The sequence below is a fragment of the Canis lupus genome, chromosome 1 (genome assembly GCF_048164855.1).
Source record: "Canis lupus baileyi chromosome 1, mCanLup2.hap1, whole genome shotgun sequence".
Lineage (NCBI taxonomy): Eukaryota > Metazoa > Chordata > Mammalia > Carnivora > Canidae > Canis > Canis lupus.
Window position 1 is genome coordinate 88443801 of NC_132838.1, and position 26044 is coordinate 88469844.

Genomic DNA, 26044 nt, shown 5'->3' on the forward strand with positions numbered 1-26044 from the left:
ATTTTTTAAAGCTGTTTGAAAAGAATAAGAAAATGTTATATCAGAACAGGGACTGTAATTTTTTAAAAGATTTTATTTATTTATTCATGAGAGACAGAGAGATAAGCAGAGACATAGGCAGGGGGAGAAGTAGGCTCCCCGAGGGGAGCCCGATGCGGGACTCAATCCCAGGACCTCAGGATCATGCCCTGAGCTGAAGGCAGATGCTCAACCACTGAGCCACCCAGCCACCCCCAGGGAGTATAATTTTGTCATTGAGACCATGGACCCTGGAGTCAGATCGTTCTGCTGGAGTTTAACCTGGAGCTCTGCCACTCACTACCTGTGTGCATTGTTCAGTATCTCTGCGCCTTACATTCTTCTTTAATATTCATTTTCTATCAACTCAAATTTTTCTCAGGTCAGGCTTGTAGTTGAGACTGATTATGGAGTCTATGCATCAAAATAGCCTTTCATACACTGTCCTGCCTTTGCAGGGTGGGAGGCAGAAACTAGAAATGTTAATTGGACAATCAGCAAATTGTAGCTTTAATGTCTTATCAGAGTAGAAGAAAAATCTAAACTATTGAGTGGATGCCATTGTAAGTACCAACAACAAAGACATTAAAAATAGTAATGTAGAAAATAGTCTCAGGATTAAAATAGAACCTTCATTTGAGGATACTTGAGGTGGAGCAAACAAGATGGAGTAGAAGATATGAAGAGACTTCTTACAGGATTATGTCTTTAAAGGCTAAAGGAAATTATCTTGGTCCCTGGTTATAGCCCGAAGGGCAGGTTTGTCTGTGTCCAATAAAAATGTCTTCTGGAAAAAAAAACAACACCAAAACCCAGAGAGAAACTTTTAAATGAGACATCTTGTTTCCAAACTGCTGAAAGCCCCAAAACCCCTCCCAAACTGAAAAGGTTGCTTTTCTCATTACACATTTTACAACTTCATATACACATTTATTCTATATTTATTTTGTTATAGGGAAGCTTTGTTTATTCACTCATATGGGGAAGCAGGCTCAAATTAGACTTCTGAATATCCAACTCATTGGACTTAGAAATTTTCTCTTATTTGGTGGGATGGGGATGTTCCATGAGAAACTGGTTCTCTTACTTCTAGGCTTCTTTCCAAAATCAGGCAATAGGAATGAAATGACTTCTTCCACTCTAGGTGTGGAAATGTCTTACGGTGGGGGCTGCCTTCTGTGTCTCTGCTAGGTTTCTATACTGGGTCAAAGACATCGCCACATCCCTCCAGAAGGGAATAGCATCCCTACTGGTGGCATCTGACTGGGTACTCAGCAGGTTCCTGAGTCCTATTAATTCTTGCATTCCACTTTTGTCCTTCAACGTTCAATTTCCTTCTTTTTGAAATATATCTTTTTGTCAGCTAAGATCTAGAAGAGGTCAATTCTCCCAGTTTTTGAAAGCATCGATCAAAAAATTAGTTAAGTTGGATGTAGGCTTCTGGATTACAGTTCTGAGTGAGTTGAACATGCTATGTGAGCATCTCTTAGCACAATCAAGTTGACACATTAAACCAACCATCATACCACCCTAGCAAGAGATGGATGCTTATTCTCTAGAAAGGACAGAAAGGAGGTAGGCTGGACTCAAAGAGCACAGACTGGGTTAAGAGTGAATGTACCACACTGAAACCAGGGTAAATAAATGAATGTGTAAATACTGAACACAGAGACCCTACTTTTAAGCTCTGTTTACCAACTTGGCTTCCAGAATGGTTATGACCAAACTTTTTCTCTCTAGGTAGAATGATAATGGAAGGGTCATCTCCAAGGAATCTGACCAGATATAGAGGAAAAATGTAAACATAGTGATATTAAAGTTTCCCCCAACATACAGGCCAGCCACATCACCCTCCAATGAAACTCATTCAGGTCTTCCAATCGGCCTCTTACTGATGTGTCTGCTCAGTTAAACATGAGCAGACACCTAAAAATCAGCAGAGGACTGAAGAATGTCTTTAATATACAAGATAAAGATCAAACAAATAAGGCACTAACAAAGAAAACAACTTGGAGGAAAATTAAACTACAAAAAAGAAAAGAAAACTTCAAAATAAAACAATTTTTAAAATCCTCAGAGAGATAAGCCATGGTTCTGAATCCCAGAAACAAGTTAAGAATACTGTTTAAAACAGAACACTCAGACAACATAAAAGATCCCTTACAAATTAAAAACATGAGAGCAAAACTGAAACACTCAATAGGAAATATTACAGGTTGAAGTGAAGTGATCTCCCAAAAAGTAGAGCATAAAGCAAAGAAAATAGGAGAAAAACATATAAAATATCACAAAATATCACATAAATTTATACACCTTTTTTTTTAAGAGAGAGAGAGATTGCAAGAAGTGAGAGGCAGAGAGAGGAGAGAGAGAAAATTTTAAGCAGGCTTTATGCTCAGCATGGAGCCTGATGGGGGGCTTGATCTCACAATCCTAAGATCATGACCTGAGCTGAAATCAAGAGTTCGACACATAACCAACTGAGCCACCCAGGAGTGCCCTAAATTTATATTTATATATAAATATTTTGAATGGAAAACATAAAAGCTTAAATTTTATCATAAAACATCGTACCAAATAGTCTAAGAAGGCCAACATCTGAATAATGGGAGTTTCAGGGGGACCTGGCTGGCTCGGTTGGTAGAACATGTGTCTCTTGATCTTGGCATTGTGAGTTTGAGCCCCACATTGGGCATAGAGATTACTTAAAAGAAAAGAAGAGGAAAATAAGAAAACATGAATAATGGGAGTTTTAAAAGAATAGAGAAAATGAATGAGAAAAAAAATCAAAGAAATAATTAATGGAAATTTCCTAGACTCAAATACATGAGTTTCTAGCTTGAAAGGCTCATTAAATGCACATAAAAATGGATGCACACCAAGGTGTATCACCGAACTATCAAAACTATGGAGAGAACAGAAACTCATTAAACACTTTCAGAGTGTTTCAAGTCACATACATTCAAAACCCATAATAATGCAAACACTGATGATTGATCTAAACAAAAATATACTATTACTATATTAAAAGGATGAGTATCTGGGAAATAAACAAGTATATGGTGGAAAAGAAAAACAATTCCTATCTTCCAATGTGGAAGGAATTATTTCATTATCCTCTGGCCTCTATTGATTTTGAGAATTTTACTGACACTATCGTTGCTCCTTCGTGGGTCATCTCTATTCTCTGGCTGCTTTTAGGTTTTACTCCTTGTCTTTGGTGTCCTGTAGTGTCTCTGGGATTTCTAACAATCCCAGTGAAGATTTGATGGGTTCTTCTGGGATCCTTTAGGAATCAATGTATAGTACTATGATTGTCTGTGGGGCTAGTTAATATCCCTGAACACAAAAATTATATCCATAAAGATAAACCACTGGAGACATAGAAGAGTCTTTTGCTGAAATGCAAATATGTAACTTTCTGAAAGGAGACTATGGGTTTTGCCCAGGAAAAAAATATCTAGAGAATGATTGCTGAGTAGAACATGAGCTATTGCCCTGAGATAAAAGATGAGACAAATATGCCCTAGATTTTACAGAAAAATAAAACCAGTTGGGCCCAGGGAATTCTTCCAGGAATTATTAAGAAGCAGCTGAATGAGCTCTGTAACCCCTATTATCACCTCAACCTCTGCCCCATACTCCCTTCCATGTCCAGTCTCCAGGTTAGGGAGAGAAAGGACAATCCTATAATTTGGGTATTGCTGGGGAAGGATGAGTATTGTGACTTTTCCCTCTTCTTTCCTTGGGAGAGAAAAGGGATGTGGCTGTTTTTCCAAATCTCACTAATGTGAAATGGGATCCAAACATTATTCTCAAAGATTCAGAGCATCTTATCAACAGTTTATTCCTTAGTTTGCTTTTGTTTATACAGTGGGCTTGCTGATCTGTGCCCTGTTCCTATATGTGCAGGGGGAAAATAAATGGAAAGAGATGACAGGGCAGAGAGAATGCAGATCTGTACTCTCACTACTTGGTGGGGCAAAGCTGTGTAAGTTGCCTATGAGTCCACATGTAGCCAGGCTTGAGCTGACTTGCTAATACCCCACCCAAGAGGGTAACCAATCAAGCAAGGACTGTAGCAGCAAGAGGCTTTGGGGTGTTTCACTGTGGACCAAAGCAGGGGGCAGATGTAAACGCCAAGTATGAATGGATATCCCAGGTCAGGAGATGGATCTAGACTCCCATATAAAAACAGGGCCCTTGAACAGCTATACCTTTAGTAACCAGCATGGTAGACAACCTCAGTTCAGAGAGATATGAATGTGAATGTGTTCAATGTTTGTCCACTTGCTGCCTTCAACTATTCTTTTACTGAACCTCCCTTGGCTATCCTTTAGTGACATCTTATGTAGATTCTATTCTGGTCACTTGCACATATAGAAAAGTACACCACCAGACAGCTAGTATTTAGACATGTGCCACAGAAAGGGGAATGCTATCTGAGAAGAGACTACAGTGGTACCAGTTAGGTGAACATTCTTTCTTTTCTTCATCCATCTTCCCTGCCCCTGCTATGCAAGAACTAAAACTAGAGGAAAAAGAGAGAAGAAAGAGTGAATGTGTAGACTATGCCCTTTCCCCACTTCAAAACCCCCAGGCAGAAGCTTCATTGGTGGCATGGGGCATGAACACAAGAATTATGCAATTGAATTGGATGGGACTTTTTGGTTGTAGAAATAGGCTTGGGGATGAGCTTCCAGGAACAACACCCACAATCATACCACAGAAATGACTTGCTGAGGAAATGCCACCATCGGCCTACACATTGGGAACTTGACTGCATTAGACCTATTGCAATTGTTAATGCCTCCCCAAAGCCAGATTCCACTGCCAACACCCAAGCCAATAGAACCAAAGCACCGAAGAGAGCTTATCACTGTTGTTGGTCTTGCAGGAATTTAAATCTTGCATAGATGCATCTGATTAGTTGAGTCTGGGTCACATGATTTTATTCTTGGTGAAAAGAAGGTGGGGATTTGAGTTCTGAGTTCTGTAATGGAGAGGAAGAACATATAACATGGAAATTCTCTATATTCAGAAAAGCTTTTCAGAATAGAAGTCACTGCAAATGTAACACATGTCCACCATAGCTAATACTGTTTAAAATATAATTGATTAACCACTCACACCTATTAGAATGGCTATTATGAATTTTTTTTTAAGTGTTGGCAAAGATGTGGAAAAACTGTAACACTTGTGCCTTGTTGGTGGGAATAAAAAAAAAGTATAGCCACTATGAGAAACAGTATGGCAGTTCTTCTAAATGGAAACAGAATTACCATATGTTTCAGCAACTCTACTTCAAACTATACATGCAGAAGAGTTGAAAGGAAGGACTCAAGGAGATACTTGCACATCAGGGTTCCCAGAAACATTATTCACCAAAGCCAAAAAGTAGAAACAGCCCAAATGTCCACCAATAGATAAATGAAGAAATAAAATGTGTTATATACACAAAATGGAATATTTTATAGAATATTTATTTTATTCTATACAAAATAGAATATTCTATAGAATAAACTAGCTTCAAAAAGAAATGAAATTCTGGTACATGCTACCATGGAAATAAAGAATGACTTCTCTTGTGTCTTTGGTGTGAGACCTCTCATTCAGCAACAGGTAGGCTGTACCAATATTATGTGTGAGAACTGAGTGTTCAGACTTCATTGCCTAAGAAGCAAGGTAATACAATGATACTCTTGCAGTCAGTGGTCAGTGCAGCATATATATTGAAAAACTGGTCCGCTTAACCCTCATCTCTCTTCAAGTGTCCCCGTTTGGATGGAAGTCTGCAACTCTAAAAGTCCTTGAGCAACGAGAAAAAAGATTTAAAATCAAGAATAGCAGAATGTGCATGTATTAACCACAAAAATTACAAAAGCTAGTTTTCTTTTGCAAATGGTTTGCTGGCTCATTTTGTCAAGCTTTAATGAAAAACCAATTATTAACAAATGCATAAATCAAGGAGAGAGCAACCAAATAATAATTAGCCCAGGAAGCTGGAGCCAAATATTCCCTGATCTCCGATTGGCCTTGAGCAAATCACTTAAGCTCTCTACTCTTCAGCTTCCCTGACTCTGGGAGGATAATCAGAACTTCTCCACAGAGGGGTTGGGAAATTCTCTGAATTCACTGTTGTCAAGTAAATCCATGGCATGCAGATACCCAGGGAAGCCATTTTGTTCCTTTCAAATTTATAGAAATTCTATAAAACAGTATATTGAGCAAGAATCATCAAGTGTTCGTTTGGGGAACATAAAGTGCTCCAAATAAAATAGAAACTTTATATATAACTGGAGTTTTCTTTGTTATGGCTTTAAGAAGTCAAAACACATTGGTTGCCAGTTGCAATCCAATTTCACACTGTCCCTTGCCTCTTGTTGTCCTGGTGACTTGCTGTATCAAATGCTGAGGAGAGGAAGTAGTTGAGCAAAGGGGCAAGAGGGCCAGTCTTTTCCTGTCTTGCTGGAGCTCTTGTTTTGTTTCCTGATCTTGCTCATCCTTGTGCAATTAAGTTGCAATGCTGAATCCAAATATATGCTCCTTGAGAACCTCCTGAGAACCTCTCATGTGCATGATTTATAAAGACTGCTCTGGAGTTGAAGCAGGCTATCTTGACTCTTTAGATACCTTACAATAAAAGGAAAATAATAAATTTATCAGAAGGACTTTTAGGCTTAAATACTTTTTCAAGGATCCAAAGCTAATTAAGAGAACAATATATTAAAGAAGATGACCTTTTCCATGTAAGCTAAAAATACACCATCATTAATGATTGTGTAATTAATGATTGTGTTGTAGGCAAGAAAAGACAGTGAGCAGTTCTAGTTAAGGCCAGCATTTCACTTAAGATCATGGAATGGGAGATGGTGTAGTTCATGTTTTAAGTAGTTAAAATATTTTTACAAAGACATTCTTTAAAAACAAACATGAACATTAAAAATAAATGAATATGCTCTAAAGCAATAAGCTTTCACTTAGACTTTGGGGTCATATTACAGATTTATCTTGCCTATGGCAGCTAAAGATAATTTGAAAATATTTGTCAGAGAGAAAGAATTATAGTGCTGACTACATCTAACTTACTACATCCCCTCTCTCTAGTAGTTAGGTGGCTTTTTATTATATTACCCTGTTTATGTTGATGACAAACCAAAACAAACTCAGCCTTTGTGGTGGTGGGGGGCGGTGAGGAATGCTATTTTTCTTGAGCAAAATTATATTATAATGTGCTGACAAATTAAAAACAACTATTCTGAGTAGTGAATGCATAAGGAGACTCCAGACCAAAGGATTTGGAACAGTAATGACATAAAGGAAATACTCTGATCTCTTTTTCCTAAAAACTCAGCTAAAGTTCCAAGTAGTTTTCATTCAACAGTTCCAAATACCTTTCAACAATGTCACTCCAAAAATGAAATGAGGGAAAACAAAGAGACATCTGAATGCCCAGTCTGACTCCATTAGAAATGCATGGGTAATTTGTGTGATTAACAAGTCCTTGTTCATTAAGCCCAAGTGCTTCTGGCCCTGCCTCATGGTCGAGGTGTGAACTCTGTTCCAGGAGCTGCAGTGGTAAAACTCCTCTACTACAGTGTCAAGAGCATGGGGTTCGGTGTCTGACGGCCGGGGTTCAAATCTTAGCTCTGCCACCTAGCAGCTCTGTAACTTGAGACAAGTTCCTTAATGTCTCTGAACCTCAATTTCTTCTGTAAATGAGGGAAAGTAACAGTTACTGTCTCCTAGGATGAAACAAGATGATGCATCTGAAGCATACAGAGCAGTCCTAACACATAATAAGCATTCAATGAATTTTAACTATCTTCTGATTTTTGCTACAAGCTTGGATGGTTTAGCAACATTGTGTGTAACTCAACTCATTATTTAAAGATTATTTAGGCAGAGGGATGCCCTTATTTATAAGGGAATGAAAAATTTAGTAGAATTTAAGGATTTCTTCTAGGTGCCCAGGTGACTTTCTTATATAAATTAGAATCACAGGGAACCCCAAAATTCCAAAAGAAGAAGGAGAAGAAACCATGATGTGATCCTTAGCCCTGGCAAAGAAGTTTCACAGAGGGAGAGAACATGGGGGGGGGGGGGGGGGGGTCCATAGTGCATCAGTCCTCGAATCAGAAAGTACATGGATTTGGTTCCTTTCTTGGTCACTGTGGTGGGTTGCATGCTGGCCCCCCAAAACATATGCCTAATCCTTAAGCCTCAGTACTCATGGATGTGAGCTTATTTGGAAATAAGGTCTTTGCAGATGTAATTAAATTAAGGCTCTCGAGATGAGATCATCGTATAGGTAATGGTAGGCCCTAAATTCAATGATGAGTATCCTTATGAAAGAAAAGGAGAAGACAGACACACCCAGAGGGGAAGCCCACAGGAAGATGGAGGCAGAGATTGGAGTGATGTGTCTACAAGACCAGGAGTGCCAAGAAATGTGACCGGCCACCAGGTACTAGGAGACAGGCATGGACACGGAATGGGTTTTCTTTCAGAGCCTCAAGAATGAATCAACTCTATTAACCTTGATTTTGGACTTCTGGTCTCCATCAAGAGTGCAAGAATAAATTCCTGTTGTTTTAACTCATCCTTTTATAGGAATTTATTACAGCAGACCAATATAGTTAGGAAGTTGGAGAGTTAGTGCACCCATCTGAGGACTAATGACATCAAGTATATGAAGGCGCCAGGACGTCACAGGCGCTCCACAAATGTTAGTTGAAAACATTATCTCTCTTTATCTTCACAACAAGCCAGTTTTGTTTTGTAAGTTAAGTATTATCTTCATTTTCTGCTGAGGAAACCGGTTCTTTTAAAAGTTGACCAAACAGCCCCAGGCTAGGTGAGTAAACGGCAAGTTTTCTGGCTCCAATGCTTACACCTTCTCAAACACACCAGTTTGTCCTCTTTCTTGCTTACATTATTTTGTCATAATTCTCTGTTACTTACTGCACATGTCACCGTGAGTGAACTGCCATATATACTGTGTATCCATAAAATAAAATATCATCTGAGGAGGTAAGAGAGGAGACCGTAAAAGTGGAGTGTAAGAAGGAAGTCTAAAGAAAGTATACAAAATCAAAAAGGCAGATCACTTATTAAGAAGTTTACTAAGTTAAAGTGTTTTGTTCTAAGTTATAAATCCTTTGGGCTCATTAAGCATCCCTGTAATAGTGTTGAACTGTTCGATGTAGTTAAGTAGCCGGAGACTGAGTTAGAATTACTATGCTAAGGTAGCTAGTAAGTGCATTCAAATAAGTTAATTATACCGAAAAAAGCTCTTCATCTATCTACTGCCCACGGTTGTTTTGAGATTTACTACGCTATCAAAAGTGGGACTCAAGCAACCTAATGAAATCCACTATTTATGACTGTAATCACAGCAGTGGTATTTCAAGGCCATCTCATTAGTGGAAATATTTGCAGTCAACCTATTTGGGATGCCCTTGGAAGAGAAATGCACCAAGCTTATCAAAAGGGCATAATTCTCTTTCAGAACAGGGCTTTATTTATCAAAATATTGGAGTAAGTACCAACACTAGATTACTGTAACTGCTTCATTTCCCACCACCACTCCCCACCCCACCTCATCCCCCACCCCGCCACCCCACCGAAAACCACAGAGATGTCAGGTCATTTAAGAATCTGCTGAGTTCAGAGTGAAATAACGCAAACTTGTAAATTGTGCTTTGTGTTGTGAGAGAATAAACAATACAGGGAAAATGAGAAACAAAGATTATCGTCTCTCCTTTTCTAATTGGTAGCTTTCAATTAGTTAATACAGTTACCATCCACAAAACTGTTTAGCTGTATTACCGAATTTTGACCTAAGAAATGAGGAATTATAAAGTACTTGCCCTTAGGGATGTCCCAGGACTTCTGGAGGTAATGCTCAGAGGCTGTTACCCGGGACTGTGATCATGAGAGGGAATTCAGATGAAGGTTCTGATAAACACTACATCTTTTGTTTATCCTGCGACCAAACCCTCTTTTCCTGCGACACTACCCCTACCCACTAAACCCTCTTTTCCTGCGACATAATCCACTAACAAGTTCAGCATCTCCCATGCCCAAGACTGGCTGGCTGGCTCACCTCATCGGAACACTGAGACTTGGTCTTCATTCTAGTGTCCTGGTTGAGAGCATGGGCTTCAGTTCTCTCTTCCACTGTTTACTTCTAGGAAACAGCCAGTCATTCTTTAGGCCATCATTTCTTCATCTGTGAAATGGGAGAATAATGCCAACTGCCTCTCAGAGCTGTTAAAGGAAAGCCACATAAACCACTTAGAACTCTGGCTGGTGCACAACATTCGCTCCCCTCGTGGCCAACATCAGCCATAGAGGTGGTGTGCTGGGCACCGGTATCCAGGGATGGATGTGACACCCTCCCTGGGGATCTCACAGTCCAGCTGAGGAGCAGGCATGAGAGTAACTCACTACAACGCTCTGACTGAGACCTACAAATGTAAAGCACATAGGAGGCCCTGTCGAATTTGCTGTGTGTTCTGCTGGGAATCCTGAAATGCCCCAGAACTTCACAGGATAGCGAGAACTCTGGCAGGCTCTCGAAAGATACATGAAACTTCCCCTTCAGTTGAATGATCTAACTAACATCACACACATCCAGTAATTTAGTATTGTTATCAATGACACTACATGGCATAATTCTGCTACACGGAAGAGCCAGGGCATGCTCACCTTACCCCCTCTAGTGCTGTCCTGCTCATGTGTAGGCATAGGAGATTAAATATTATAGCTTTATTCTGTCTACGTGTATGTGACAAGTGCCACATTGTTTTTTGTTTGTTTGTTTGTTTTTTTCACATTGTTTTTCTCAGCCCAGGTCAGCTGACAAACTGTCCCAAAGGTTTTGAGTTGTCAATCAATTCACATCAGATTAGCACTTTGAGAGCTGTCATGGCTTTCCTTGGGGAAGGGTCACAGAGAATTCCCTTTTGGCTTGAGAAAATGTTACCATGGGTATAATATTACCAAAGTGCATCTCTAAAAACTGAGAGAGTTTCCCTCTTTGCTTTGGTTACTGGGAAGCCGGGAGACAAACTGACTGAAAATAGTAACCATATAGAGCCATGTGCTACTCTTTTCTCAAGTTTCAAATTTTTAACTGTATCTGACATCTTTGTGATTTATTTAATTTAGATGGCATGCACTTTTGAAGCAAGTTCAGATCCTCTCTGGATGAAAAGGAAAAGAATATATTTTAGAATGCTCAAATTATGCCTAAGTAATAGAGTGGTACCCTCAAAGAGTTAACCCCCTTCCAAAGGGCTTTGTTTACTCCCAGATAGATTACTCATTGGCAGATGAAGCATGAAGTTCCCAACTGTCAAACACCAGAGGGATATGTTTCTACAGGGGGAAAAAAAAGAGCACCTTAGTAAAACTTTCTCTTGAAAGAAAAAAAGAGCATTCAGATGTATTTTCTAGAGCAAACTGCCCATCTAGTGCTAAACTAGCTAAGGACATATTTGAAGGATGGTGGCTGTTAGAGGCCAACGGAAATTCTGAAATCAGTGAGCTGGAGCAGCTCCACCAGCCGGTCCAACTGGACAGCCACCAGGACCACTTCTAACAGAGGCTCACAGAAGACAAACTGTGACAGTGGAAAGAACTGGCGAATTAGGAGAGATGTACATGCACATGTGCATGTGTGCACGTGCACACACTCAACACAAACCAATAACCCCATAGTGTTTGCACAAGAAGGCTACTTTTAGGAGTGTTTTTCATTTTTTAGAGAGAGAAAGAGAGAGAACAGTGGGGAGGGGTAGTGGGAGAGAAAGAATCTCTTGTAGGCTCCACCCTCAGCATGGAGTTGGACCTGGGGATGAATCTCATGACCCTGAGATCATGACCTGAGTCGAAATCAAGAGTCGGGTGCTTCACTGACTGAGCCACCCAGGTGTTTCATGAATATTTTTTAAATGGACAGTTTATCCAGAATTACTACTGGGATAAACATGAAATTCTAGTTGATTCCTGTGATCAGGGAAAGTTATTTATATCATGACTCACCAAAATGAGGAGGCCATGAGGGGAGAGAGATTTATGTAGATCTATGTAGATATTTATGTAGATCTATCCAGACACAGGTTACATACCACTTCTATAGCTCCTGTCACACACATCCCATGCACGTAGCTGTATTTCTGCTAGTATGTTTCGTATATTAACTCCTTTGGCCCTCCTAAGAAACAGGTTCTAGGTTTTTTCACTTCTGCTGTCAGGAGCTAGAGAAGCTAACTAACTTACTCAGTATACACAAGTGTCAATGGTAGCTGGGCTTCCATCCCAGCTCTGGGTAACTCCTTTGTAGATTATGCAATGTCTATGCAGCTATATGAGTCAGGGAGCAGTAGGTAGAAGGAAGACCTAGGAAGCCAACGAGGAAAAATATATTTGGGAAAGCATGCTTTGCTGGCACAAAAGAGATCAATCCTACACCATCTTCCCCTATTACTAAAACTACTTGTAGCCTTGATGAAAACGTCACATGATCTAGGTTGGATGCTAGCCTGGAAAGATGTCTTTGTCTGCTTACTTAGAAAATGGCAGGTTTCAACAGAGACAATTTTAATGCCTGTGCACTGAGGGGTCCTATTCTTGACTTGCACGAGTTACAGGCCACACCTGCAGGATACCACATCAGGACGAAAAGCTAACAATTCACTCAGGAACAGGAATTTAGCTTCGTGATCAAAACTTCTGAGTTTTGGAAACATCTGGATGTCTGATATTGACAGACACAGCCTCAGCCACACTTGCTATTTTGCTTGGTACATGCCCCTGCATGAATCATACCAGAGCTAAAAACAGGGAGCAATAGAAGACAAAGCAACACAAGCCTGAGGAAAGCCAAAGTCTTTCCACCATCAATTACAACAGGGGTGGAGCTCTGTGGGCTTCAGCTGGGACCCACAGTTTGAGGCTGAGACCAAAGGGATGGTGGAAGCCAGAGGTGCCACTAAAAGAGATGATCAGAGAGGAAGAGATGAATGCTATCCCAAAGGAGCAGATGTGGGAGGAGAGTGCAGAATTCAGAGCCAAGAAACAGATAAGAAGCAAAAGCAGGCTGGAATGTAAGGTGGGAGGGCTGGATCCTGAGAACTCTCTCTGAAGGCCTGCTCTGGCTGGACATGGCTGGAGAAGGCACTGTCTGTGACTTAGTGAGGTGCTGCATGGTGAATTTCATTCATTCAGGTTGAGGGGCAAAGAGGCTTAAGCACATATGTTACTCATACTATAAAATGTTCTTGCTAAAAAGTGATATCAGTAATCAGTTTTCCTTCTGGCTTTTGCTTTTCAGTGGGAACAGGGAATGAACCAAATATGGTCCATATAACATGAACAAAGGGCTGCGAACAGGATTTTCTCTCATTTATAATTAATAACTTAAGATCAACAAAAGTAACAGCAGCTAACATTTATGGGAACGTGTCAGGCATTATATGGACGATTTCATTCCATTCTTGCAATAACCCCAAGAGGTAGATGTTATCATCCCCATTTCACAGATGAAGAAACTGAGACTAGGAGAGGTTGAATAGCTTGCCCACCACCCACAGTCAGGGCCCTTTCTGAAAAAGAGAATTCTGCACTCTTAGGCAGTAGTGTCTCTGACACTGGCCACAGCAACCATTTTCTAGATATGTCTCCTGAGGCAAAGGAAACAAATCAAAAATAAATGCCTGGGACTATATCAAAATAAAAAGCTTCTTCACAGTGAAGGAAAGAATCAATAAAGCTAAAAGGCAACCTACTAAATGGGAGAAGATACTTGCAAATGACATAAAGGGTTAGTATCCAAAGTATATAAAGAACTTATACGGGCAGCCCCAGTGGCGCAGCGGTTTAGCGCCGCCTGCAGCCCAGGGCGTGATCCTGGAGACCCTGGATCGAGTCCCCACGTCAGGCTCTCTGTATGATGCCTGCTTCTCCCTCTGCCTGTGTCTCTGCCTCTCTCTGTCTCTATGAATAAATAAATAAAACCTTTAAAAAAAAAAAAAAAGAACTTATACAATTCAACACCCAAAAACCAAGTAATCCAAATAAAAAATGAGCAGAAGACATAAAGAGACACATCTCCAAAGAAGACATCCAGATGGTTGACAGACACATGGAAAGATGCTCAACATCACTCATCATCAGGGACATGCAAATCAAAACCACAATGAGGTTATCACCTCACACCTGTCAGAACAGCTAAATCAAAAACACAAGAAACAACAAATACTGATGAGGATGTGAAGAAAAAGGAACCTTTTGCACTATTGGTAGGAATGTGAGCTGGTGTAGCCACTGTGGAGAACAGCATGGAGGTTCCTTATAAAGTTAAATATAGAACTACCATATGATTCAGTAATCCCACTGCTGGGTATTTACCCCAAAAATACAAAAACACTAATTCAAAGACATACATGTACCCCTATGTTTATACCAGCATTATTTACAACAGCCAAATTATGGAAGCAGCCCAAATGTCCATTGATAAATGAATGGATAAAGATGTGGCATGTATATATGTGTGTGTGTTTGTGTGTATACACACAATGGAATCGTACTCAGCCATAAAAAGAATGAAATTTTGTCATTTGCAACAACACGGATAGAGCTAGAGAATATCATGCTAATTGAAATGTCAATCAGAGAAAGACAAATACCATGTGATTTCATTCATAGGTGGAATTTAAGAAACAAAACAAATAAGCAAAGGGGAAGAGAGTGAAAGGGAGAGAAAGGGGCAAACCAAGAATCAGATTCATAACTAGAGAGAACAAAATGGTGGTTACCAAAGGGGAGTAGCTGGGCAAATGGGTTAAATGGGTGATGGGGATAAAGGGGGACACTTTCTGTGATGAGTACTGGATGTTGTATGAAGTGTTGAATCACTATAATGTACACCTGACACTATATATTAAGTATACTGGAATTAAAATTTATTAAGAAAAAAATCCTGTACTCTTAAATCACTGTGTTCATGATCTCTAGATTGTGATATCAAAGCCCTTTCACATACAGTATCATATTTGGTCTTTTCAACAGCTCTGCAAGCAGGCCTGGTTTCCAACCTCAGCTTAGCTCCTGCCTAGCTGTGCTACCTTAGTTCTCTTAAACACTCTAAACTAAGCTTTTACCATCTGGAAAGGGAGGATAATGATGGCGTCCAACCACCCACAGGGCCGTTGTGAGAAAGAGATGCACCAAGGGATGTGCAGCTGTGCCCCGTCCAGAGTGGAAGCTATGGAAATGCCCACTCTGTTGATGGGCAGAGCAGGGACTTCCATGCCAAGTTACAGGTAAGCAGAGGGAAGCTCAGGGAGGTGAAGGGGCTCACTTAAGAAGACCCCCTGTCGGGCAAGGGCAGAATAGGGAGCTAAACCCACATCATGTGGTGCGAAGTCCAGCATCCTTTCTCCTGAAGCTTCTTGGCCCCATGTTGTTCATGACACCACTTGATGGCAGTAAGTGTGGCTTGCTTTCCCAGGGGATCCTGGCAGCTGCTGTAACAAGCAACTCTGGTGCAGGTGCACTTTAGCTCAGTAAAGACATCTGGATGCCCTTCATGGCAGCTTTGAAAGGAAATTTTCCCTGTTCTGTTGGCACGACTGTACAACAGGTTTGGAAAACTGCAATTCAGAGCACTTCTGCTGCTGATTCCCCTAAACAGAGACATGTGTTTGGCATGTTGCCTGAGGGCCCAATGGTGTCTATTGAACTATAGGCTATGTTGTGGTTCAGATGATGAGGATTTAACTGATGATCCCCAGCCCCAAAGATATATGGGGGATACATTTCTATCCAGTGTAATGTTTTGGGGGAGGGAGAGGTTGTGGGAAGGAAACAACTCTCAGATAAAGAAACAGAACGCAAGGCCCAATTTCTTCCAAAGAATTTATAATGAGCCGGTTTATGAGTCATCTGCATCTGAAAATGAGCACATTTCCTTCATGATGGAATCCCGTGGCACCAGCCTTAAACAAAATTGTGAAATAGGCACCGTTTGCTACTTATATCAACCTTTGTACTCTTATTCTGCCCTCTAAAGCCCCTTTCCCTGTCCTCACTTACACAGCGGGGCCAGCCTCCCAGCCTACCTCTGGGACAGGATCCTCTTTTCCTATGCCTTATTCTCCATCCTAATGTAACTGCTTGCAACTCAGGGCCAGGAGGAAAGCAAACTGAGTGGGACTTGTTCACACTCAGTTGTTAGTAAGGGACGGCCTTCCCAAGGTACTCACAGCTGATGAACTGGTAACACTGCACGTGGTAAATTGTAGAAAAGTTTTCATCAGGCTCTGAACCAGTTTATCTTTGCAAGAGTGAATCATGACATTGATTTCAAAATCCCAACCTCAATACATATTTAATCACCGACCCACTGAAAAAATATTTGACTATCCACAATATGACAGATGCTGTGCTGGGGATTAACTGGTGAGTGAGAAGGAATCCATGCTCATAGGACAGCAAAAGAACCTACAGCTTCCACTAGGGGCATAAACTCCTTACCTGGGCCTGCACTTGGTCTGCAGCTCTGGAAGTGTCAGAGGAAAAGAAGGAAGGAGACAGGGAGGAGGAGAAGGAGGAGATGGAGGATGAGAAAGAGGATTCCAAAGCCAATAAGGCAAAGGCTTCTACCTCCAGTTTGTCAGAAGCCTCTCCATTCCCACTGGTTTTATCCCCCATTACCTGCCTGTCCCCAGAGGACCTGAAGTTTACTAACCTGTTCTAGGAAGATAGTCTTATAATCTTATAACACATATCAGTACCAATATTATTTTATAATATTGAAAATGTTTGTTAAGATAGCAAATTTAGTGACAAAACTTGAAAATGCAAAATTGGGAAATGGGCTTCCTTAGAACAGAAAGTTAACAAAAAGGTAGCTATGTTTGGTCCATTTGTCCCATCTTTGATCCCTGCTAAAATACATAGGCTATAAATTAGGAGACCTAGATTCTAGCTCTCTCTCTGTGTTACTTATAAGCTGTTACCTCAGACAAGTTATTTCACCTCTCTGAGCCTGTTTCCTTACCTATAAAAAGAGAGGATCGGATTTGATAATTTTTAAAGTCTCTTTTTGGTCAAATACTGTTCAAATGCTTTGATTCTTGCCTGATCTTACAGACTTCAGTGAGATTTTAATAAAGGAATTTGGCAAAGTTAACTGGTTACATGAGTCAGGAAGCCATCTCAAAGAAACACAAAATAAAGGTTGTCAGAGAAAGCAGCAGACTTTCATTTCCTGGGTAAAATGCTTCCTTTAGAACCAAAGAACGTCCATGCATTAATTCCTGTGACAAAGAAGGGAATTATAGAAGAGTAAATATCAATGAAAAGCTACAGTGGATGATATATAGGACACTTCTATAGGTAAAGATTTATAGGTGGTTGATGTTTTTTTGAACCAAAAGTGAAACTAAAGTTCAGAAGTATTTTAAAAGTTATCCTTTATGTTTCAGATCTCAGGATTGCCAAATAAAAATATGGCTTGCTTTATCAGGCTGCAATAGCAGCTCTCCAAGAGGACTATTCCCTTTTTGTGGCTTAGGACAGAGGTTCAGTCTCGGGTGCTGAGCATGGAAAGGAGGAATCAGTGTACCACTCTATGCCTTGCCAGAGGGTTGGCAAGGCTATGGCTAGAGAGAGAGACTTGGAAGTTTCTTCAAGTGAGTGGCTGTTTTGAGGGAAATAAGAATGATAAGTATGCTCAGTGAAGTTTACAGGTGACATGTCCCAACTGGTGAAACAACAGTACAGGATACCACAGCTGGTGAACTGGTTGTAAAGGGACCAATGCTTAACCCCCAGGTGTTGGCCGGCTCATTGTCCACTACCTCTCCACACACTGCCATCAGAGGCCCATGTATGGAGGAAAGAGAGTGAAAGGAATAATTAGGTTCCTTAAACACTAGTTACTAGGGATTGCAGAAGTTACTACCAGGGCAGGAAGGGTACTTTTGTCATGGCCAGGGGTCAACTGGTTGAGAGGACAGAACTGAGGCATCCCTAACCTGATTCTGAGACCAATAAGATGTGCCACTGATGTGGAAAGCAAAGGCAAAAAATTAAATTTCCTTACAACTTACAGCCCATTGAAAAGTCCTTGAAAAAAATAAAAATAAAAAAAAGTAAAAAAGAAAAGTCCTTGAGAATATCCTCTAGGATTTCACTGCCTCAATATTAGTATTTTAGCTTAACACTAGCCCAACCTCCAGGATCCTGTAAGTCTCCTTTAACATATAAAAACTCTCTTGGAAACTTCCTTTATCTCTACCCACCAAGATATATGTTAGCAATCACTCTCTAAGCACATGGCCACTGACAGACATCTGAAGAGTCTCATCACTAAAGTTTTATTAGACAGTAGTAAATGATATTTTCCCAACAATACCAGCCTCATCAAGGTCCTGGAAATCTTGCTTCTGAATTCCTTAGGCACTTATGCTATTCCCTCATCCCTTTCCAATTTGAAAGTATATAATCAGCCACCCCTCACGACCCCAGAGCAGCTCTTTCTGCCCATGGATTCTGTCCCCATGCTTTAGTAAAACTACTCTTTTTTTTTTTTTTGCACCAAAGACACCTCAAGAATTCTTTCTTGACTTAACTCCCAAACCCCAACATTTTCACATCAGCTACTAGTTTAGGTCTCAATCAATTCCTAAGTGTCCCTGGGTCCCAGTTGATGGACATCCCAACAGTCCAAGCTGCTAGAATGACATTAGCTATGGCTATGAGGAAATTCAATTCTACATAGACAAATACTCACCCTCCCTTTCTCCCTACCTTCTTATTGCTGCCCATCCCCACCTCCCAAATCTCTCTGCCCTGACGAATAGATTGTCCCTATTTGTAGTAGAAACAAAGGAGGACTCTATCATATGACAAGAGGTCCACATCAGATTTTGCTACCTGACCCAGTTTGACCAGTTATGTCCCATGTGGGTCGTAGCTCTCATTGTGCTGTTGCATATTCTGAGACAAATCAATCTTGGGAGCAGGGGGTGCTCAGGTTCCTCATCTACAAAATGGATTAGCTACTTCCAGATCCCTAATACTAAATTTCCAGGATGTAGGCACATTTTTTTGATCTTACAAGCAGCCACAAGCTTCCAAAGACACTTGTCACTGTTTATTAGCTGTATATACAAGACAGTAAACAAAATGAAAGGTAAAGTTACATGCTTTTAAAATGTTAATTCTGTTCTTGCAATATATCCTAAACATTTCACTTTATTCTGCCCTCACTATCAATTACAGATGCGAGGACACAGGAAACATCGGAAGTCCTGGTCGATAACCAGAAAAGAACAAAATCGGTCACAGAGGGAAATCAATGCCGGGTTCACCAGCAATCAGCAGATGTAGCTGCTTCTACATTGACAAAACTGGAATGGAACCAAAACCAGGATGGGCCAGTTTTGCAACACAGAACAAACCATGGGCCAGCCATGGATATCAGAGGTTGCTATTTTGACCCTTCACCCATTTTTCTATCTATTCATCTTTCTATTCATTTTCTTCTTTCCTTGACAACCTAAAGTAGCTTATCTAAGTTATAAAGCAAGCTCCCAAAATGTTCAAACATGTCTCTGCTATTAAGGCAGGTTACTAAGGGATACAAGTAGCAGTGAAAAACACTGCAACACCAGACGTGATATTCTTTCTTTTTGGACAGTCCCACATTAGTCCACATTTGGAACGCCAGCCACACATAGTCAAAATCAAGATGAGGGAAATGCCCATAAAGAACCAGTTACAAGGAAAAATACTGATGAAAGTAGTCATGTGTGCATGGATATATACTGATTCCCCTTTCCAGAGAAGAGAGAGAGAGAAAAAAAAAACAGAAAGAGCCATTAAGTATCCTCCTAGTATATTCCTTAACTCTCTCATCAGAAATGCTAGTTCAATGTTTACTATTTGTCTTATGTACAAACTGATACATCATTCTGTGGATTTGAGAAATTAAAAAATATATGGGCTAGAAAACCCCTTAGGCCCAGATTCCCATTTTGGCACAGATGTAAAGCTTAAAGAACTGAGTGGCCAGGGGTTGCACATTTCATATGCACAGAGAATGGCCAACCTTGTCCCCTTGCCAGGGTCAATGGTCCAACTTTTCCCCCAGGTACTGCTTCTATCTCAGACACATGAGCAAAAGGGAAAATCCACACAGAGGTTATTTGTTCCACAAGGAGCAGCAGATGTGATACAACTTTATAATTGTAATGATTTTGCCACAGCCCTGGACTTCTGGCCAGAAGAGGCAGTCTTAGAAATGCTGTTGCCTCCCTGCTTTGGCAAAGAACCTAAAATCACCACCCCCACCTCCCATACACACTATTAAAGATGGGGCACCTCTAGATGAGCCATTCTAATTCTGCAGCTTGCTAACTGGAAGGATACAGCCCTTTCCCCATCCTTGCAGTTCTCAGCTATACTGGTCCCTACACCAGCTCCTTGTGCCAAGTTCAGAGTTATTGCCTGCTCATTGAATAATTACTATGTGTCTAGCTTGATAGCTTAGCCACCTACCAGCCCTAACTGCACACTACAACCACCTGGGAAGCTTTACAAAAAAAGAGAACATGCCAGCAACCAGTCTCTGAGAGATTCTGACTTGATTGGTCTGGAGTGGGACTCTGGCAGCAGTATTGTTAAGGGCTCTCCTGGTGTTTGTAATGTGCAACCAGGGCTGAGACACCCCTGAGCTAGGTATTAGAAGTCCAGAAATGAACGTGGCACGGTCTCTTCCCTCTAATAGAGCGTGCATCTTTGGCTTATTTGCAACTGGCACTAACATTCCACCTTGGGTAAAGCAATCACCAGCTTGGGCTTTGTCGACGCTGTTTGTACAGGACAGAAATCATTCTGGTGAGAAGTATGTACTCTCTGCTAGCCAAATAAATGGCCCCGTGTGGTTATTTTAGAATTTCTCAGATTTGTTTCACTGAGTGTTTCTTACAGTTTCCTCTCACAACAGAGGTGGTGCAGGAGACGCTGGTGGCCCTTCCCTCCTAACCAAAGCTCTCCCGGTGCTTAGAGCTAGTGCAAGCAACTGACACGAAGACACATGCCATCAATCTTGACTCAGCCCAAGTAACCCAGCAGAGCCGATCACAAACACAACATAAATTTTGTCACAGGAGACATGCCTAGTGAGGTGCTAGGATTGAACTGTTTATAAAACATTACTTCAAATACTATTCTTAATCACATGGGAGAGATTAAAAATATCCCCTATTATGCTTTTGCTCCTTACACCTTTCTCTGAGCAGGAGTCAGTGATATTTTCCACCAGCTCAGAGTCTGGCTAGTCATGACCAGTGTAGGAAACATCCCAGGTGTGTTGGCACAACTGGCCAGAGGGAGCCTTTATCCAAGGGATGCTGGTGTGCCTTTGGGATGCCCAGAGGGCAGATAGGGTGGGCATTTCCTGTCTATTTCCCCCTCTGTCCCAACCACCTTCATTACGGCCTCCGACTTTGTCTACGTGAACCGATGGCTGCCTTAGTGGCCTTGTTTGCATTTAAGTTCTCTGCTGGTTAGAATCCCACCCCTAAGCCCCACCTGCTTGCCCTCAGCCTCTACCCTAGGACCACTGGCTAGTGAAAGCAAACCCCAGATTGGAGCCCAAATTAGCAATTTGGGGACAAAGGTTCTTAATCAGTCTTCCTATACTCCCCCTACCCCAACCGCCCACTTGGGACCGAACTCATACAAAGAGATCCTCCTGCAACTGGGGAAGAGATTTTGTCTCCATCCCTCTCATGGAGACTCACCCCTAATGTTCATGTGGTCCAGAGCAGCAATACAACTGATACCTCTCACACTGTAAGTGCAACTATTTAAAAGTTACCAATCATGATGTACTAACTGTTAAATAGAATACATTCTATCCTCCTGACTTGACAAATACATACTTTCATACTGAAATGTTTATTCTTTCCTCTTCAGCTATTTAATTGAACTCCATTTGTAGCATTTTTCTACCTTTATCATGATTTCAACCTGGACTCATTCTCAATGGCATAAAATATTAAAATAATTTATGCCAAGTACACAAATCTTGGATATATTTTTATCAAAAATTTAAGTTACATTAAAAAAATAAATTTGTTCATGCTTTTGAAAGTTTATTTCTTCTCACATGTTCAAAAAGTTCTGTTAAGATTATAAGGTAAAATAAAAATTATAACTAATGAATGGCAAAATGAGACATTAAATAATGCTGAAATTACAAAATTTGCTCTTTTGAATCCTTCTCTAAATCTTAATAAATATTTTAACAAAATGTAAAAAGCCCACATATTCAATATTCTAGGATTCAATATCAATATCAATCTAGTTGGTGAGGTAAAGAATCAGTACCTTACTTCACACATGTGATGCTTCTACTTACATACATATAAATTTAACAGATATAGTAATTTTTTTTTACTATTTCCAATCATTCAACTGCCATGTGCAACTGTTGCAAATACTATAGTAATTTGTGACTATCTCTGGCACAACACAAAGAAAATCAAGAAAACGAACATTTGGCACTACTGGCAAATGATAAATAAGAATTTATTGTATTCAGGCCGTCTGAGAGGAAGCATCTGACAAATTAATTTTTCTTTTCTTTCACTAAGTGCTTCTGCCATTCAAATTCTCTCAAAACACTAAATAAAGCAGTGTCTGCCTCTGAAATCCTCAGTGGCACATGCTACAAATCTTCATGGCACTCAATTGTAGTACCATTTTGTAACATTTTGATCCAAGAACATAGCATAAGTCAGGGAGTATGTTTTGGTTATAGATTCTTCGTATCAGTGCTGAACATCAGGTCTCAACTGACAGAGGCACTGTTGCCCATGTGCTCCTGAAGACATTTATTTGTGTGTTTGTATGTGTGTGTTCCTTTCAAGTGTGTGGTTCAGGACAGAGACCTCCCTGGCCTAGTGTCTTACCAATTACCAAAGGGGTTGAGCTAGAAAATAAACTTCAACCACAGCTGGAGGGATTACATAATTTCAAAATATTTGATATTGTAAATTCTGCTTCCAACCATGATGAAGTAATTGGAACTAGATTTATATCCCTACTATAATTTGTAAACCTAGCAAAATAAGCCAAATAACTGTGTGGGGCTTTGTTTTGTTTTGTTTTGTTTTTAGATATTGGACAACAGGTGGCACAGGACTGTGATTTTTGAGGAAAAGGAAACAAAGGAGGTGAGTCTTATGATTGCCCTGGCTTTCTATCTAGAGTCACTATCAGGAAAGCAGTGCAGGGAGGTGGATCCTAAGCAACTATAATAGGATCATTGAGTTGAAGACACAGAGATTGAAGTTCAGGGAAGCAAAGGCCTTTGGAATCTATGTGGTAGAGAAAAAGCTCCAGAAATTGCACAGCGTTCCTCTTGAGTCTATCGCTAACATTAAGTTATGAGTGCACAGGGCAAAATTTCTCTAAGAGAACCAAAGAATCATTGGGAACTGTAAACAATTCTCAGAGCTCAAAAGGGACTGGGGGATGTTGAAGTTCTGATCAGTCGAAGTGGAGAATACTCAGGGAACTCAGTAGAAACTCCAGGAGGGTCACACCTTGACAATAAGATAAACGAGGCTGAGATTAAAGTTATTCCAAACCTGGGGATCCCTGGGTGGCTCAGCGATTTGGCGCCTGCCTTTGGCCCCGGCGCGATCCTGGAGTCCCAGGATCCAGTCCCACATTGGGCTCCCGGCATGGGGCCTGCTTCTCCCTCTGCTTGTGTCTCTGCCCCCCTCTCTCTCTGTCTATCGTGAATAGATAAATAAATAAAAAATCTTTAAAAAAATAAAGTTATTCCAAACCTGCCCTATCAGAACTTTTAAAACAGCCTTCAAATAATAAAGTTGATAAGCAAGTATTACTACCTACCAAAACAAAGTCTAACACCCCTTAGAGAAGAAAAAAAAAGAAAAAAAAAAAACACAATCCAGTATTCACAATACTCACCACTTAGTAAAAAATTGCTAAGCATGAAAAGCAGCAGATATTGAACTCGAGTTGGAAGAGGCGAGTCCGGTCTCAAAATGGAGGGCCATGATCCAAAGGAACCTGAGCAGTTGAGAAAACTGTTTATTGGTGGTTTGAGCCTTGAAACTACGGATGATAGTTTAAGAGAACATTTTGAAAAATGGGGCACACTTACAGATTGTGTGGTAATGAGAGACCCCCAAACAAAACGTTCCAGGGGTTTTGGTTTTGTGACTTACTCTTGTGTTGAAGAGGTGGATGCAGCAATGTCAATGTGTGCCCGACCACACAAGGTTGATGGGCGTGTAGTGGAACCAAAGAGAGCTGCTTCTAGAGAGGATTCTGTAAAGCCTGGTGCCCATCTAACAATGAAGAAAATTTTTGTTGGTGGTATTAAAGAAGGTACAGAAGAATATAATTTGAGAGACTACTTTGAAAAGTATGGCAAAATTGAAACCATAGAAGTTATGGAAGACCGGCAGAGTGGAAAAAAGAGGATTTGCTTTTGTAACTTTTGATGATCATGATACAGTTGATAAAATTGTTGTTCAGAAATACCACACTATTAATGGGCATAATTGTGAAGTGAAAAAGGCCCTTTCTAAACAAGAGGTGCAGTCTGCTGGATCGCAAAGAGTCGTGGAGGTGGATTTGGCAACTTCATGGGTCGTGGAGGAAACTTTGGAGGTGGTGGTAATTTTGGCTGTGGTGGAAACTTTGGTGGAAGAGGAGGCTATGGTGGTGGAGGTGGTGGCAGCAGAGGTAGTTATGGAGGAGGTGATGGTGGATATAATGGATTTGGAGGTGATGGTGGCAACTATGGTGGTGGTCCTGGTTATAGTAGTAGAGGAGGCTATGGTGGTGGTGGACCAGGATATGGAAACCAAGGAGGTGGATATGGTGGTGGTGGTGGAGGATACGATGGTTACAATGAAGGAGGAAATTTTGGAGGTGGTAACTATGGTGGTGGTGGGAACTATAATGATTTTGGAAATTATAGTGGACAACAGCAATCAAATTATGGACCCATGAAAGGGGGCAATTTTGGTGGAAGAAGCTCAGGCAGTCCCTATGGTGGTGGTTATGGATCTGGTGGTGGAAGTGGTGGATATGGTAGCAGAAGGTTCTAAAAAATTTCAGAAGAAAAGGGCTACAGTTCTTAGCAGGAGAGAGAGAGAGCAAGGAGTTGTCAGGAAAGCTGCAGGTTACTTTGAGACAGTCGTCCCAAATGCATTGGAGGAACTGTAAAAATCTGCCACAGGAGGAACGATGATCCATAGTCAGAAAAGTTACTGCAGCTTAAACAGGAAACCCTTCTTGTTCAGGACTGTCATAGCCACAGTTTGTAAAAAGTGCAGCTATTGATTAATGCAATGTAGTGTCAATTAGATGTACATTCCTGAGGTCTTTTATCTGTTGTAGCTTTGTCTTTTTCTTTTTCTTTTTATTACATCAGGTATATTGCCCTGTAAATTGTGGTAGTGGTACCAGGAATAAAAAATTAAGGAATTTTTAACTTTTCAATATTTGTGTAGTTCAGTTTTTCTACATTTTAGTACAGAAACTTTAACAAAATGCAGTTTTGAAGGTGTTTCCTTGTGAGTTAACAAGTAAAGAAGATCATTGTTAATTACTATTTTGTATGAATTTTGCTAAAGTTAACTGTAAAGAAACACCTGCTGACTTGCAGTTTAAGGGGAATCTATTCTCTGCATTTCCAAACCATGAAATGAATGGGCTCTGACATGTGGAGAGAATAGATATTTGTATGTTTGCAATGTGTGTTTTAGATAAATAGAACTGGGTATTTAAATTAGCATATTTGTGAATTTAATAGCATTAAGATTTACCTTCAAATGAAAAAAAATCTCAAAATTCAAAAAAAAAAAAAGCAGCAGCAAGATGCAACCCATAACTTAGGGGGGAAATCAGTCAGTCAATAGAAATGGACCCCAAAATGACAGAAATAATGGAATTA

General features: G+C 40.5%; 1 long non-coding RNA gene and 1 pseudogene across 2 annotated transcripts in view; both read left to right on the forward strand.

Moving 5' to 3' along the window:
* Nucleotides 1–23297, forward strand: part of LOC140639927 (uncharacterized) — a 34622-nt gene extending 11325 nt beyond the window's left edge. The window contains exons 2-4 of one of the 2 annotated variants that reach the window (XR_012036574.1): nucleotides 15232–15350; nucleotides 19318–19521; nucleotides 23223–23297. This is a non-coding gene — a long non-coding RNA (uncharacterized lncRNA). Of the gene's footprint in view, nucleotides 1–15231; nucleotides 15351–19317; nucleotides 22200–23222 lie in introns of those variants that run through there. The other variant, XR_012036573.1, reaches the window with a different exon arrangement.
* Nucleotides 23298–24074: 777 nt separating this feature from the next.
* LOC140639917 (heterogeneous nuclear ribonucleoprotein A3-like) lies at nucleotides 24075–25590 on the forward strand (annotated as a pseudogene).
* The last annotated feature ends 454 nt before the right edge of the window (nucleotides 25591–26044 follow it).